The 16,881-nt window shown below is 41.3% G+C and overlaps 1 protein-coding gene across 3 annotated transcripts in view; it reads left to right on the top strand.

Moving 5' to 3' along the window:
- The first annotated feature begins 5,197 nt into the window (after positions 1 to 5,197).
- Positions 5,198 to 16,881, top strand: part of PRRG1 (proline rich and Gla domain 1) — a 31,060-nt gene continuing 19,376 nt past the window's right edge. Inside the window, exons 1-2 of one of the 3 annotated variants that reach the window (XM_030953405.1) lie at positions 5,198 to 5,305; positions 7,495 to 7,613. The gene's annotated coding sequence lies outside the window, so the exon portion shown is untranslated. Of the gene's footprint in view, positions 5,306 to 6,086; positions 6,143 to 7,494; positions 7,614 to 16,881 lie in introns of those variants that run through there. The other 2 variants (XM_030953414.1, XM_030953439.1) reach the window with 2 other exon arrangements.

Here is a 16,881-nt window from a genome sequence, read left to right as displayed (position 1 = left end):
CAGCGGAATTCTAACAGCTTGAAGTAATAAACCAAATAAGTCAATTTCCAGTCACATTTTTGTTGTCTTTTATACTTGGGGTACTTGCTCTTTTTGTATATGCGTGCCTTGTCACTAAATGTGTGTATCAGCTTTATATTGTCAATAGCAGAACAGACTTTAAGAAAAAAAAATATGTAGCAAGGGCTCTATTTTGTTGTGATGTTCTGGAAAGACACTACAAACCACAGAAAGGAAATCTGAGTTGCTTGTGATGTTACAGGGATGTTGAGATTGCTAGAACAGCCCTATTAAATGTAGTTGCTTATTTATTTTTTATATCAAATAGGCTTTCAAAAGCTTTGCACAGTGTTATAAAATAAAAAGTCACTCATCTATTTCCTACTCTTCTTCTCTTAAAAGTATGGAAATACATTCTAAAGTCATAGGGCAGAGTTTAGCAGTGAATCCAAATCACTTATTTCCACAAATATCATGGGAACTGGCATTTCCCTAACAGTTTTCAGACTCTCTTTTATGGATGATATTATTTCATCAGCTATTTGTTTTTCTTCTAGATGTTAAGAATATTCTGAATATTTTAACATTTTTATTCAGTGAGAAACAAAGCTACTTGCAAGCCCTGATTAGGAAGTTGCTTATTTTGCTGCCCCAGCCAGGATCTGGGCACATAATCTTCAGTTCCAAGGTCTACTACTGTCTTAAATAACTTGCAGGTTCATGTCATACTGGGGCTTTGTGGTTGCTGATCTGTAGGGAAGAACTGTACAAGTGAAAGACCTAGCTTGTTCTTAAATATTTCTATTTATTTGTTTTTCTTTTTCCTGTTATTTTTTTCAACACAGAAGGAATTATGAGATACAGGATTAATCAGGACCAGCAAAATAATCATGGCAGTTTCCCAGGTGCCATGTGGAGGCTACCAATCAAACTAAAATATGCATTATAAAAACAATGGTATAAGACTTATATGCAGCCTGCTCTTCATATCAAAGTTACAGAACAGAAATAAGTTTGCAATTACTTCGTAATATTTGGCTCAGATCAATTGCACACTTGTGTGATCTACAGTAATTCAGGTGAACACCTTCACAGATGCAAAATGGTGCCTTCTGAGCAATTCACAAAAAAACTGGAACACACATCAAACCTTGTCAATGTTTGGGGAGGGAGTGGAGTGAATCATAAATTAATTTTTGAAGGAACAAAGCCATTTAGATGTGAGCAGCCATTCAGAAAACTAAACATTCCTATGTTGCTTTGCTGGAATAATGAAGGATTATTAAAAAATCCAAAATATTTGAATCAAGTTAATGTATTACACAGTGATATTTAAATGCACTTGAAAACAGCCCAAGAGTGCAGAAGTTGTGTGTTTGGTGTTAAGTTCCCAGAGTGCAGCAGGAGCTGCTGGGTGCAGCAGCAGCATCGGGGTCATGATGAGACATAGAGAAATCACTCACCAGGGACCAACTCCCCTCCTGACTAAAAGGGACCTTCAATGGTCTCTAAAACCCAGCTGATTTACCCTATGTGGCTGAGAGGATCCTGCTCCAGTCCAGATCCCAGGGCAGAGGGACTGGAGTGGGGAAATGAATATGCTGGAAAATATCGTGCAGTTCCCCACAGCAGTCATTGACTCTTTCCATCCTGCATTCTTGCATTGAAACATCAGAAATTTCAAAACTGGATGGCAAAATGAAGGGATAAAAGGAGGACAGAAAATCTGTGTTGTTTTCTTGTCATCAGACTAACCCCTTCAGTGCTGAAGTTTTTCATTTGTCAGAAGAGAAAAAGTCCCAGAGCAGGAAATACCAAGTAGTGAGGACACTGGATCTGCGTGTGACACAGCACTTTAGAAGCCTCTTGGCTTAATATTTGTTTGCTTTGTTTGATGGCAAAGAAACAATAAACCAGTTACAATCATGTGAAAAGTGTGATATCCTGAGAAATGGTCCAGTGCAGGGTACATATTAGCTGTGCAAACATAATGCACAGCATAAACAGGAAAACCCATAATAATCCTTGGCAGTAAATCACACTTTATATTAATTTCCCCCTTTGCCCATTTCAAGCAAGTTCTCTAAGTATCTTTACTCTTAACATAGTGCTCGCATAAGAAATAAGGAGACTTTGTAAGGCACACTTCCTTTATATGCGGACTCTGTGCCTAAATTTAGGGTAAATACAACAATATATTTTTCTAGGAAAAAAGTAGAGTATCCCAGCTATTGTACTGGGACACAATTCTGCTTCCTTCCATTTTTTAAGTCTTGTCAGTTCTTTTACTGCAATAGCTTTCGAACTTTCATCTCTCTTAAGGCAAAAACCTTGTTTCTCCCACTCCTTGTCCTGATCCTGGGATACATTATAAAGTTAATTTTTTCATCCCAGAAAAGTCTGGCTGAATCCTCACTTTTGTATCTATTTCTTCATGTTTTGGGAGTGGACCCCCTAAAGGTACCCTGGAGTTAGAAGCAAATGTGTAACTGTCTATGACAATCTTTTCAAAATCAAATGATTGTTTACTCATTGAGATGAAAGCAGATTTGACCTAAAAATTATATTTTAATATTAATTGTCTTAAAATTATTTCTGCACCATGACAGAATCTGGGGCAGAAATGAGGTTTAAGATGTGAAAACTGAGAGTCATTCAAACTCTCTAAGTTGGAGAGAGATGGATTTGAAGAGTGGGCCGTTAGATGGCTAAGAAAGTGGTTGGGTGGTCACACCCAGAGAACAGTGATCAGTGGCTCAGTTCCAGTGACATCAGTGATAAGTGGTGTTCCTCAGGGGTCAGTTTTGGGGCCAGTGTTATTTGATATCTTCATTAATGTAATAAACAAAGCCTTCGAGTGTACCCTCAGCAACAAGATGTTAGGGCCTTCCAGTGGGTTTGCTGCTGCTGTTCTCATGGATGTTCAAGTATTTCTATGGAGTAACATCTCCAAGAACTGGGACCCAAACATTCCTCCCATGTATGCAAAGTAGAAGAGTCAGGATTCTAACTCATTTTCAAAAATCCAAGGCAAGTACTAACACAGCAAAACTATTATCCATACTAATGGGCTTCCTTCTGTTCAGAAATTCCCCCTTGGACAAATAGTTTAAATTTTATTAAACTATATCCTTAAAAACTGGCAACAGTAATGTTCCCCAATGAGTTCTACTCAAGTATTGGTCTATTTTTATGCCTCCACTCCTTTCAGCAGGCTCAATGCCAGTTTCTCTCTTCCAATACAGCCGTGACATTTCTTGTCCTCTGTTTCCAGTGTTTTCTAACATTTTCATTGCCCTTTGGAGCTTTTGGCCCTAAGCCTTCACAAACAAACTGTGCAATGCACCTGGAATCTAGGAAGAAAGTGCTGCATAATTATTAAGTTAAACATTGTCTCCTGACCCTTATAAAGAAATTTTTCATCTATTGCTTTTCCTGGTTATTTCCCAACCACCTGCTCTTAAGTTAAACAGATATGGTTGAATACTGCAAATGCAAACAACCTGTAGCAAGTATTAGTAAATTATTACAAGAAAACTCCCTGCCTTCCAAAGAAAAGCAGATGTAAATTCAATTCTCTTGGAAACTCAGCCTCTGATAGTGTGTGCCTCTCTCCATGACCATTTTTTTTCAGGGCCTCAACAAACTTTCAAAGAGCAGAAGTATTTTGTCTCCCATTGATTCAAGGCATTGAAGTTTGTAAATAATTCTGTCAAAGGACTGTCAGACACATTAATGTAATTTCTTTTGTTTAAAACATGATGGTCTCAGTGTCAGTTCTCAGCTGACATATATGGAAGCATTAACTTTTATTGTACATCAAGATTCATTAAAGAAGCTGAGACATGGCCTGAACTATTGCAAACTGTGTCTCATCTTTCCATTCCCTAATCTTCTCTGTGACTGGAGTGCTACCTCATTCATTTTCCCCTCATTGTCACTTGTCTCTTAATATAAAGTTTAAAAGATCTAGTATACAGCATAGAAACCCACCAAAAATTTGAGCCACAAAAATTCATTTTCATATTCTTCATATTCATTTAATCTGAAGACAGCAGCAATGTAAACTTAAAAAAAAAAAGAATACTGCATATTTATAGGGAACTTCAATTCCATTTTCACGGAATAAATGATATTTTACGCTCCACACCATTTAGACCTCAATCTCTCTTCTGGCAAGCCAAGCTGTTATTTTTTGTAGATTGTTCCTAAGTCATTTATAATCAGGCCATGGCACCACTGACAACAGCACCTTTGAAGTCAGGTAGGGATTATTAATTTGCTGTGAATTTTCTGAGGACCTTCATCTTCTTTCCATACACATCCATTAAAAGTCATAGAGGCGAAAATGAAGGTACCAGCTACAAACAAAATTGAGCTATCAAACTCTCTGGTTTCAGATTAATTCCAGACAGTGCAAAAAGCCAACCAGCCTTTACTTTTTAATGTGGAACATGACATTTTGGGGTTCCTGAAATGCACCTTCCACAGGGTGAGATCTGAGAGCACTCAAAGGCTCAGAACGCTGGGCAATGAACCCCCACAGCTCCATGCAGCCACCCTTGGGGGCACAGAAGGGGAAAATCATTACTTGTGGCACCATTTTTAGCTCTCCATCAAAGACCACAATCACCAGTATGCGTGTGTGTGTCTGCCTGTGTCTTTCCTAAATGAAAACACTACGTCTATCTATACAGGTTGGATAGTGTGAGGAATTTCTTCACAGAAATGGTAATTAAATATTGGAACATGCTGCCCCAGGAGGTGGTGAAGTCACCGTCCCTGGAGGTGTCAAAGACTGGACATGGCCACGGTCTGGTTGACACAGTCGTGTTCAGTCACAGATTGGACTCGATGATCTCTGAAGTCTCTTCCTACCCAACTGATTCTGTAATTCGGGGAGACAAACTTTAACACTGGAAACACCAAGGCGGTGAGACTCGGTGAGGCCACGGCGGCCGCGCCCGCGGTCCTGATCACCGGGGAGTGCTGAGCCCAGGGCTGCTACGCGTGGAGCTCCCCGTCGGGGGGTGGCTGAAAGGATCTCCGGGCCCCGGAGAAGCGACCGATAGCCACCCTGCGGGGCCCCTGATCCCCGGGCCAGCTCCGATCAGGGACACCGGGGTGACGAGCAGCGGGGCACGGGCGGGCGCGCTGGGTCGCCCTCACCCTCTCCCCGCCTCACAGCCGCCCTCGGGCTGCCGGGCGCATGCGCGGAGGCGCCGCCTGCTCCGCCGAGCGCGTAGCGGGCGTTGGGGAGCGCGGGGCGGCAGCGCCGGCCCTGCTCCGCACCCGGGCGGCGGCGGTGAGTGCGGGCAGTGCGGGTGAAGTAGGGGCAGGGATGGTGAGCGCGGGCAGTGCGGGTGAAGTGCGGGCAGTGCGGGAGAGGAGCGGGCTGAGGCGGAGAGTGCGGGCAGCGCCGGGTGCGGGCGAGCGGGGGCCGCCGGCGGGAAGGGGCTGCCCGGCGCGGGGACGGCGGGAGCGGTGCCCGCAGGGAGCGCCCGGGGCGGGGGTCCCGCACGGGGAACCGTGAGGGGAGTGAGGGCGGAACGCGCCCCGATGCTCTCCGCCCCTCGCCGCCCTCCGGCTGCCGGCAGCCTCCCGGTAAAGTCCTCTCCAAGGGTTTCTGCCATTTCCAGTTAAGCCGGAGGAGAAAATGTATGGAGTGTATTGAACAAAGGAAGAATCCTACGGGATTTCTCTTTTGGAAGAGCTTAGCGACTCTCTCCAAAATAGGCAGCTGATGTGTTTTTCTCCGAAGTTTTAAAAAACACCATCCCCCAAAACAAACCCGCGGAGCACAGCCGCAGCCGTCCGAGGCTCGTATTCCTGTCAGAACTTTTTCCACAGGGTCACCCAGAGGCCCCGTCAGTGCGGGAGCTGCGGTGGCCAGGACAGGCTCAGGCTGTGGCTGCTGGGCTGGGAAGGTGTGTGTGGGAATGAGCCCGACCCTCCCGGGCTCTGGGGGACTTTTCTTAGGCCTGGTGCTGGCAAGGGAACAATTCATCCACATCCACAGGAAACAGGAGGGGCAGAGGGAGCCTCGGTGCTACCACGGTTGAAGCTCAGATTCAGTGTTGCATTGGTTGAGGAGTGAGAGAGCAGGCGGTAATTGGGAACAAAGCAGAGAGGAATGGAGCCCGTGAGTAAAAGGACGAAGCACAGGAAAACACTTGAAAGAATTTCAAGTTCTCATAGAAAAGTTTGTGAAGGGAAGAGGGACAGTTGTGCAGGTGTTGCTGTTCTAGATTAAAGTCAAGACCTTCAATTTATCATTACTATTGACTGTGACTGAAAAAACCCCTAGTTGTACTTTTTCTGCTCATTACTACCTCCTTTACCATCTTGTCCCCGTGCTGGCACCATTGTTGATACAGCAGGGGCAGGGAGTGGCACGGAGCATTACCACCAGATTCAAACTGACCTTTTAAACCCTTTTTCTGATTAACCTTGTTAGTAATCATGTCTTTTTCCCTGCACTGCCATACGGATGCTTATACTGGCTCAAGGAAATGTGATTGGGAGGAAAAGAGTTTTTTTAGTTGTACATAAATGATTAGGTATGCGTGTAGAAACCCTGTTTTTTAATGTACACGTGTGTGTTATGGACACAGACACACACACCTGTGGGAAGGGGTTATGCAACTGGGAGGTTGAACGCTCTGGCCCTTGTGTTGAACAGAGGGAGTGCCATTGATAAAGCAGTGTGGGGGAGGTTTACAAGTGCAAGAGGTGATGAGCAGTCTGAGGAGACTTACCTAGTAAAGGTGACTGGGATTGCAAGAGTAGTTCTTGCTGAACCAGGGCAGTGAGATTACAACCCAGAGAAGAGGTGACAGGGAACTTGTGTGTAAGAGTTTTGCATGGAAACAGGAGTGAGATTTTTACTTATCTGTTCAGTTTTAGCCCTCTCACTTTAACCTCTTTTAGACTAGAAAACTTCATTTTCTGGAACAGATTAGGCTGGAACCTGGTATCCTGAGTAATTCTGTACTGTTGGAACTAGCAGATGTTGAGAAATCCCTGGGTGAAACTTGGATTATCCTTTACTCACACAAGTTCATCCAGAAATTTGTTTTCAACTAGTGTACTCAAAAGAACAAAGCATTGTATCTGGTTGTAATATATGCAGGTGTTGAGATTATAACTTGGTTATCAGTTTTCTTTTGAGAGAAGTGGATAGTTACACACAGAGTAACTGTACTCTTAGTGCCACTTCCAGAAACACAAATGGAGAACTGAAGTTTTGAAGTTCACTTTAATTCAGTCTCTTCATACATCTAGAACAAGCTACCGTTTTCTATTAAATAATAACATAATATTTCTTGCATTAAAAAATCCTGTTGTACTCAGGCAGTATTTTGGTCTCTCCTCCTTACTTTGGTTGTATGGTGTCAAGAAGTTTTCTTGATGTGACTCAAATCTGTATCAAATTCTGCTTTGACCATGGAATTACAAATTTCCTTGTATCTTCTGTTGTGCTTATCACCTTAGATCTCAGCACTCAACTAGTTCTCCCCTTAATTGAGAAAACTCTCCTAAAACAAGGAAATCATCCTCCCATTCCACATGAAGAGTGAAAGATAAAACTGTGGAGACCAAATCTGGTCCAGGTAGGATCTGATTTTTTTCAGGATATTGAGTTCAGTTGTCCTCATTTATGTTAAGTTGCACAGGTGCAAATAAATGGAATGTCTGTTCTAAACCTATTCTGCTTTTGCAAATCAAACAGTCAGATTTTGGGAGATGTGTCCCTAAAATAAAGTGTGTATAGTTGGTGTCCACATTGGAACAGCATTTTTAGGTAATTTATCTAGAGTCATGAATAAATTCTGTGGCAAAAGCAGGATAAAATATACTTCAGGACTGTGCTAATTTTAGACTACAGCAGTGTGAACCATTTTTGTTTGCTCTGTCATTTTAAACAGCTCCTTTTTCCTGTGATCCTCTTGTCCAGCATTTTGTTCTGCCTGCCTCTGTGACCTCCCTCACTTGTGATAGTGAAATTTCCATACTCTGTTTGCAAATTGGGTGAGGCAGATCACAGGACCAATCAGGTTGAAAACAAAGACCTCTCTGACTTGTTTTTGGCTCTTACCTGGCTCGGAGAAACAGCTAGACAGGCAAGGAACAGGAGATGTGGTTGGTAGCCCATGGGGAAAACCTAACCCATTTTGCCCCTCTGCTTCCCTCTTCCATTTTTCCAGTAAATCTTATTTGTGTCATTTCTTCCCATTTACTCAACAAATTACACCAGATTCCTGTAAGCAGGAGTTCTAATTTTTTACACCATCCTGTTAAGAACTTTTGCTTTCAGTTTGTCAGCTCAGTCCTGAATTTTGTTGCTCATTTTCATCTCTCTCTTTCATGACTTCCCATCAGCTGTGTTTCCAGGATGCTGTCTGGTCTGGCTGATGTTTCTTTAATGGTTGTTTTGCTTCAGCCCCCAAAGACAATCTACTTTCTTGCCTGCACCATTGCTTCATCTCCTCTTCCACATTAAAAACAAAAGCACTTGCAGTGTGCAGTGGAGAACCCTAGAGAGCTGCAAAGGAGTGGCCTGAATGACCTAATGTCTCCTCTGTTCTCCTGCCAGCTGAGTTCAGATGTTGGTAACTGTTTGACCTTTTAAAATCTAATCTGACCATACCCAGACTTTTCCTTGTTTACCTTTGCTTGTCTTACTGATTCTTGTTAAGCAAAATTTGATACACATTTGTGTGAAATACACCTAACCCATTCTTTTCTTGCTGGCATTTTTGATGGTGCTGATTATTAAGTAATCAGTGTTTTAATCAAGGTTGCTGAATACTATTATTAGAATAGCTACATTTCAAAAATAAAGCCTTGACAGTTAGAAAAATAAATCCCATGCTAACCACCTAAAATCACACCATGGATTTTGGCTTGCTAAGAAAACACATCTGTTCAGAGCTCTTTTGTGCCTATTTCAGGCTGTTGCTTATTTTTAATAATACATAATCACCTGGAAAAATAACTTCAACTTTGAATAAAAGTTAGGCATCTGTTCAGAACTAAATTTATAAAATCAGGCAATAAATACATTTGCACAGCCCACTATACTGGACTTAGCAACCAGAGGAGTATTGTGTGTGAGACATGCACACTGTAGTAGCACAAGAAGTGTTGCCCATTTCTGGTTTTCAAACCAGAAATGCTGCTTTCTGCTAATAGATCACTTTTTTAACCAGATATCTTTGCATGAGGGAGAGACAGACTATCCTGCAGTTGCATCTTGAAAGATCTTTGAGATCCCTTGCATTTTTCACATTTCTTACCTGCTCAGTGGGGTGTTTCATTTAAAGTGTTTGAACCAGCCTTCTCATGTTGCTTCTGAAATTATTTTTGAAAGCTGGCATCTCATATTTGAAGATCACACACTCAACATACTTCCAGTTTTTCATCTTAGTGGTCAGTCTGTACCAATATGATTACTCCAAGAGTGGTCAAATTAAGTGATGGTCAAATTAAGTGGTCAAATCCAGAGGCACCATGTGTAGGATAGGAGTAATTTGTCATACATAAAACTTAATCCCAGTGAAGTATTCATTTTGTCACCTGAAACTGCAGAAAATCTATATTAGTCAGAACTTTAGGGTGGGTGAGATTTTTTGTTTGTTTGTTTACACCAAGAATTGTTGTAATTCTGGATATTCCTGTTTTGCTGAGCTCTTTGTTTTCCTGTAGTATAACAATGGATGGACCAGTTTCAAGATTCACTTTACAGCAATTCTTCATTAAAATCCCAATCATTAAATTAACCATTTAACATAACTGTCTAAACTGTAATATTTATTATATTCAGCTGTATTTGTAAATGTTTCCTACTTGGCAATGAAGAATGGCTCAGAAGGTGTGAATCTGTTAACTCACTGGTGTGAAGGCAGTTTATGGCATCCTAACAGGAAAACTCATAAATAGTGGCTTCAGCAGACCTGTGAACTTTTGCACCTGGCTGTTTCTCCAGCTTTATCAGTGAGTTGTTTACTGACCTTGTGTATATTCTTCAGCTTTTATTTGCAGGCTGTAACTCTTACCATTCACTAAATAAACCTGGGAGGAGAAACAACTTTCTGTTTGTCTTTCTGTCCCTAGTCTCCATTCTCATGGCTGTGGGGAATGGGGAAGGGTTAAATGAGGTTTCAGGGTCAGAATTAGTTTAATCTCCTGCTGGTTTTTCTATAGATTTCTCCTGTGGCAGCTGAAACGAGCACAGTCTGTGATATTTTATTTCAATACTGCTGAGCACTTGTGATATCAGGAATGGAATGGACTCACTGTTGTGTTTGCTGTTTGCTGCTGTTGGTTGTCAGAGCTGTGGGCAGCATGAAATGAAGGCGTTGCCTATTGACTGTGTGGCTGCATAAGCGGCTTAACTCATCTAAGCTTCTCCCTCTGCCTGAGAACAGGAGTTCTTCCTTTTCCACTCCATCCTTGCTGGGTTTTGCATTTTCACTGCTTCCCTAGTGTTCTGCAGTCAGCTGCAGCAGGGACCTGATCTGTTTTATTTTAAAACAAGCAAGAAGGTGAGAAGGTGAACAAACTCATCTTTTATGGAAAGGCCACTTAGGGTGAACTGTAAAGAAGTGCCCAACTACAAGCTCATCAGAACTGCAGGTTTCAAAAATGGAAAGGCATCAAAGCACTTTCACTGTGGCTATTTGTTAGGAACTCTTGGCGAAAGATTTGATCAAAATTTTCATCTCCATGTAATAAAATATTATGATTTATGGTTGATCTCACTGTAAATTTTTGATTGATCTCAGTGTAAATTTTTTACAGTGAGATCAATCATTCACTGGAACAACCTCCCCAAGACCATGGGGAGATCCCTGTAACTAGAGGGTTTGTTTTGCAATTGGGTGCTAGATAACCTCATCAGGGCTGCCTTCCACACAAAAGGTTGGACCAGACAATGTTTTGACAGTCCTTAGCTGCTCTGTGGTTCTGTGTAACTGTTTGGATGAGTGAAGCAATCTACACCAGAAGTACACAGGGTGGAGATGCACCTGCTGATGGACAGCACATCTGGGATCTTTCCAGTGACTTCTGCAGTGTATTACACATGTGAATGAGTTACCAGACCTAAAAAGTATCAGTGGTGTATTTTTTTGCATTAGAAGACTCCACATTTTCTGTATCCTGGAGTAGGTGTTCAGGCTTGTGGGGGAATAGGGGAAGACCCTTAAAAATCTTCCAAGAGCAAAATGTTAGACGTGTTAGATCCTAGAGGATCTGTCAGTTATGAATGAAGTTTTCAAGAGCTAACTTTATTTTATTCTGTGTATGCTTTTGACACAACTAAGATAAATTGCATCTTCAAACACAGTGAATTGCACACACAAATTTGACACATCAATTTGGCATGTGAGTTTTAGGAACTTCAATATGAACATCCTGTGAGTTGGTTTTGTTACACGCATTTTTGTGCTTCCTACTCAGGCAGAATGGGTGTTGTACTGACTCCCTTCATAAGGAGTAGAAGAGCAACAGTAGAATTATTGTTTGAGTTTTGGGAGCTGCTCTACAGTTTTTTACAGTGCTGGAAAGTGCAAAAAATTGTTTATAAGTATGAGCTGATACTGGTAGGTATGGATTTGTTGATCAGCTGTGACTTAGAGCTTCACTGTGATCCTTATTTCTCATAAATCACAGTTTGAATTAGATGTTAGTAGTTTGAATTAGATGTTAGTTCACCTTCCAGTGTTTTCTCCAGTTATGATGTTCAGAATGCCTCCATGCTCTCGATCAGTGTGCTTCCTCTAGGAAAACTGCCATGAATTTAAGCTTTTCTACCGCTCCATAGTAGTGGATTGGAAGGGACCATGAGTAAAATTGCTGGACTAGAGGTCAAAAGGGATGCAAAACTATCTGCCTGGGAGGTTGACTTTGGTGGCAGATGCAGTCTGGAAAGTTCACATTTCCTTTCTGTGGCTGTCCTGGGGAGCAGAGCAGCAGAGAGGAGAGGGAGTTCAGTGGGAGAGGGACAGAGCTGAAGTGCAGAGCACAGAATTGCATCAGCCACATCAGGGGGCTTATCCCCACTGAAGGGTGGGTGGCAGTGGCAGGAAAGGAGGAGAAATTCCTTGACTCCTCTTCAAGTCTGAAGTCAAAACGTGTTTTGCTATACCCTAAATGTGTAAATGAGCTTTGTGGGTAGGTTTGTTCAAATCCTACTCATAAAAAAAAATAAGTGCAATGCAGTAAAATAATGTGTGCATCTTCATGTGTTTGGAAATTCAGGTAAAGTTATGTAGGAAATAATGGACGTGGGTGTTGAGAGAAGGAAATAAGAGTATTTAATATTTTAAATCTACCTTTTTTTCCCCTAGTTTGTAGGGCTCTTTACCTTTCTGTTTTACTGCAGCTGCTCTGTGGATTCTGGTGGTGTACAACTTTCTGTATGCTCTCTTTATGCAATTCCCCAGTGTGACAGAAAACTTAATAAAATCTCTAAAGGAGTTGTGCCTCATTATCTTTTGCCTAGTTACCATATAATTCAATAAGATGAAATATGTGTTTATGACTCTTTCATAACTTCTCTGCAATTTGATTTTTGGTTGACTGGAAAATCCCATTAAAACATGCTCTGAAGTGTTGTCATACATGCATTGCTTCAGGGGAGGACAGGCAGGGTGGAAATTTATATTAAAGCATGCTGACGGTGTGTAAATACTTGGAAGAGAAGGCTTTGTTTGCACATTTCTCTGGCTTAGTTTAGCACTTCACAAAGGAATTACTTTTTATTGGTTTGGGGTTAATTTTTCTAAATTAAATGGGGTGTTAGACATTGGCCTACCAAACAAGGGCTAAATGCAGTTTCTGTACGGGGCAGAATGTTGCCTCATCACAGAAAAAACAAAATAAACTTCATTAAGTAGTAATCTTATCTTTCCTATAAAATTATTGCACACAAAATAAAGATGCCAATGTGAAATTACCCGGGTTCCTTTTTACTGCAAAAATGCACATTCTGAGATCTAGAATCTTTCTGGGGTTTCTTAATAACTACTTGAAAAACACTGGTAGTTTAGTGGTAGTCTGATTTTTAAAAGTAGCTGTTGCTGCTTGCCTTTCACAATATTGTAATAATTCCAAGATAAACTTCAGTGAGTTGAGGAAAACCTTTTTCAAGTGTATGGAATTGTCAGGTATCTCTTTTTCTGTGGAAAGAGCAGACTTGAATATTGGATACAGATTAATAGAGTTGGAGGCTGAATCTTGTGCAGCCAGTTTGTGTTATCGGGAAATCTGTGAAAGTATTATTTGTGACACTTGGGTCATGGTCTTGGTTTATAAGCTGTGTTGGGGAAGAAAGTATCTGTAAGAGTTTCAGAGCAGGATAAATGGTACATTGTTAGCTTTGATCTTGTGACCTTTTCTGAGCAGGCAACACAGTACCTGTAATGAAATGACATTTTTGTCAATGGACTGTGCCCAGAGACTGTTCCTTGGCCCCTCTCTCACATGTCTAGAGAGGTATAATCTAAAATAAAGGTAGTACTCTTTACTTCTTTTTCCCTTCCCTTCCCTCTAACCCATATATGCTTTTAAAAGGCAGAAGGTACTGTTGTACTCTACTTTCTACTTATTATGAATGCTTTGATGTGTTGATTTGGGAGACCAGAGGCAATGAAAAAGAGAGATTGTAGGTAGTGAGTAGGACCTCTAAAGAGACCACATGCCATCTGTCAACTCGATTTCTGGTTGTCATGGTGTTATGTGCTGGTATTTACTCCTCTGGTCCTAATCCAGTTTTAAACCACTTCGGAGAGGAACTGGATGGAGTTACCCATTTCATACTGGGCACTGGGCCTGCTCTTTTCACAGCCACTAATTACCAATATAAGCTACATCTGGAGATTTTTGTTATAGTAATCACCAAATCTCACCCTCATTTATTGATTTCCTTTTTATGTTTTAATCTATTTCTAATTTTGTCCTGAGCCGCATCCTATGGCAGCAAGTTCCATGAATTATACGCTATGTGAAATTTCAGGTCCTTTGGCTGATTTACATTTGTGTCAGCTGAGGTCAGTGGGTGCCCTCCAGTTTCTCACATTGTGGGAAGCAATGGCTGGCTGCAATGTGTTGCATTTGTTACAGTTAGATCAGCTGAGGGTCTGCCTTCTCTGAACTGAGAGGTTTGTTACACAGTGATGATTTAAACACAAAGGATATTTTCCTTCTTTCCAAATAAATAGCAACATGTAATTTTTCATCCATATACAATGCAGTTTTCAGCTGAAGTTGGGAGATGCTGACTAGTCCTAAGTTTGTTGTCTGTAAAACAGCAGGAGATGGTCTGAACTACAAAATCAAAGCTGGCGTGTTTGTAATCTAGAGAACAGATGCAAATGTTTCATTTGTATGAAAACAGGGACACAATAGGGGAGGAAAATAAGATAAGTACACATTCAAAGCTCCTCATTTAGGGAGGCTGTGAATGAAAACATTCTGCAGTATTCTGATACAGTTCATGTGGTTTTTTTTCCTTAAAAAGTGCTAGCAGATCCATTGATTATTTTATCTTACAATAAATAAAAAAAAATACAGGATAGATATTCAATAAGTAGCTGTTGCTTTACTAGTATGACAAAGGATTTTATCAATGCATTATGTAACACTTCAGCCACCTGTAAATGTGTACCAAAGGGATCGTGTACTTTGTCTGGCTTATTATGTATTGACTTTGTGTGTTACTTTATTATTTTAGAAGCTGGTAACATTTTGGAGAGGAAGTTTTTGAAAGTATCAGTAATGGTGATCATAAACTGTTAATTTTGTAATCTGTAACTGTGAGTTTCCACTCCTTTGGGGGATGTGGGAAGAATGTGCTTTTTTTGTCTGGGGAGGTGAGAGCTGGCTAGGTTGTCTCACAGTTCCTGGATTAGCTGTCTCTGTGTGTCTCTTTTTCTGGTGTTTCTGAGAAACTACTCCAGTATTTCAGGTTTTAGCCTTGGACTGGGCCCTGTGGTGTCATGTGTATTAGCAGGATATAGTTTCTGCTTCAAGAACATAACTTGTGAAGACAAAAGACAAGCACATAGACTGCTTCAGAAATCTCTTTGACTGTGTGAGATTTTTTTAATTTTGAGAGATTTTATTGTTTCATTTGTTTTTTAGTTTGACGGAGAGTCTCACATTACCTTTGTTTTTGTCAGCTTATTTATCAGAGTAATTTTGTAGCCTCACAGAAAGTTTTTCCCAAACATCCACTATCACCACATAAAAATCTTTGGCCCTATACTGAGAAATCATTTTTATAGAGGTTCCCTCCTCCACTACTTACTGCTGTGAGTGTGGTCACATAGTGCACATTGGGTGTATCTGCAGTAGCCTTTTGGTTCAAATTAGGATTCTTCCAATTGTCACTACTTACTGTGCTTTGGTTTGCACTGCAGAAACATTTCAAAACACCCAGACTGAGATATTTTTGAATGAAGGCAAACCAGAAGATAAACTCCAAGAGCTGCAGTCCCACTGCCAGACAGTGCTCAGCTCATGAAAGCAAATTAGAGCTACCCCAAAGTAGAATTCTTGACCCATGTTGTGTAAGTGTTGGGTTCTCAGTACCAGCTGTTCAGCTCTTCAGGTGCTCTCCTAGTGCTCTGCATTCCTAGCTAATGGGAGTGTAGTCAGGATAGAGACCATTATTATGCACTTAGAGGTTATTATTCATGGCCACTGAAATTGCTTCAGATAAAAAGTCCAGCTATTCAAGCCTGAGTTAGAATAGATGATATCCAAGTGGTTGACAAGTTAGATTTGTCAGCTGGCACCCAAACACAAATTAGGGCAGGGAGCACTAGATCTAGTGTCAAGCTGTGTTCCTGTCTGTTACCTTTTCACCTTTCCCACTATTAATCTGACTTCCCCTCCATATTCCCTAACATGCTTATCCTTGTTTTCCAGCTGCTTCCCCAAATCACAATATTCTGACACCTCACTTGTGCTGGCAGTGCACTTTCCCTGTTCTCATCTCTTTAACCTACTTGAGTTGTCCCCTTGCAAAGGGCTGTGGGGCTGTGCCTGGTCCTGGACACGGTGTTTGCTTCCTGACTGCCAACTTCCTGCTGGCAAAACAGACAATGGTTTTCAGCTGCCAAAGGCACCGTGACTGCTGAGATAACTGCTGCAATTGGTAAACCCATCTTCGCTTCACTGAGACCATTAATGGGTTTTCTCTGTTCTTCTTGGTCATTGATTTTCATGGAAGATGTGTGGGAGCAGGAAGTAATCTCAGTGTCAGATTTAGTTAAAAGGTACTGGCAGAGGAACAGAATGTGGAATAGATAAGTGACGCAGCATCAGTTTTGTGTCCAAACAAAATCAGGAGAAAAACACATCCTACTGTGAAAGCTTTGTTTAATTGTTCATCATTCTCGCTTGAAAAAGGAGGGGAATTGGTTGTTGCTATATCAGCATTTCAATGGATTATCAAGTTAAATGCTCTAAATCGGAATTCCTAAGGCATAGGAGATTGTATAAACTAAAGCAATATCTTCTGACAGTAGCTTACAGAAGAGTGAGGTGTCTGAAATTCTACTCTACAGGCTTCTCGGAAAGGCATGATCTTGTTGTATTGCATCTAGCACCCACGGAACGCAGCATGATCTCTTGAGGATTTGTGGAATTCTGGTTTCCACACAGATGGTTATGTAAGGGTTCAGTTATGCCTCCCAGGAACTGCCCCACATGGTCCCCAGGAGTTTTGAAACAATGCAATCCACCAAAATTCTCCCTGTCTATAAAGAGTTTTGTTACTTCTCCTGCCAAGTGTCCTGCTTGCCAAGATGTATCAAGACAATGATCTTGTTTGGTTTTTAAAGGGAAGGGAAGGAAGAGATAACTTAGCTT

This window comes from Camarhynchus parvulus, chromosome 1 (assembly GCF_901933205.1).
Source record: "Camarhynchus parvulus chromosome 1, STF_HiC, whole genome shotgun sequence".
Classification (NCBI taxonomy): Eukaryota; Metazoa; Chordata; class Aves; order Passeriformes; family Thraupidae; genus Camarhynchus; species Camarhynchus parvulus.
The sequence above is the reverse complement of the archived record's forward strand: the minus strand, read 5'-3'. Positions and strand labels throughout refer to the sequence as shown.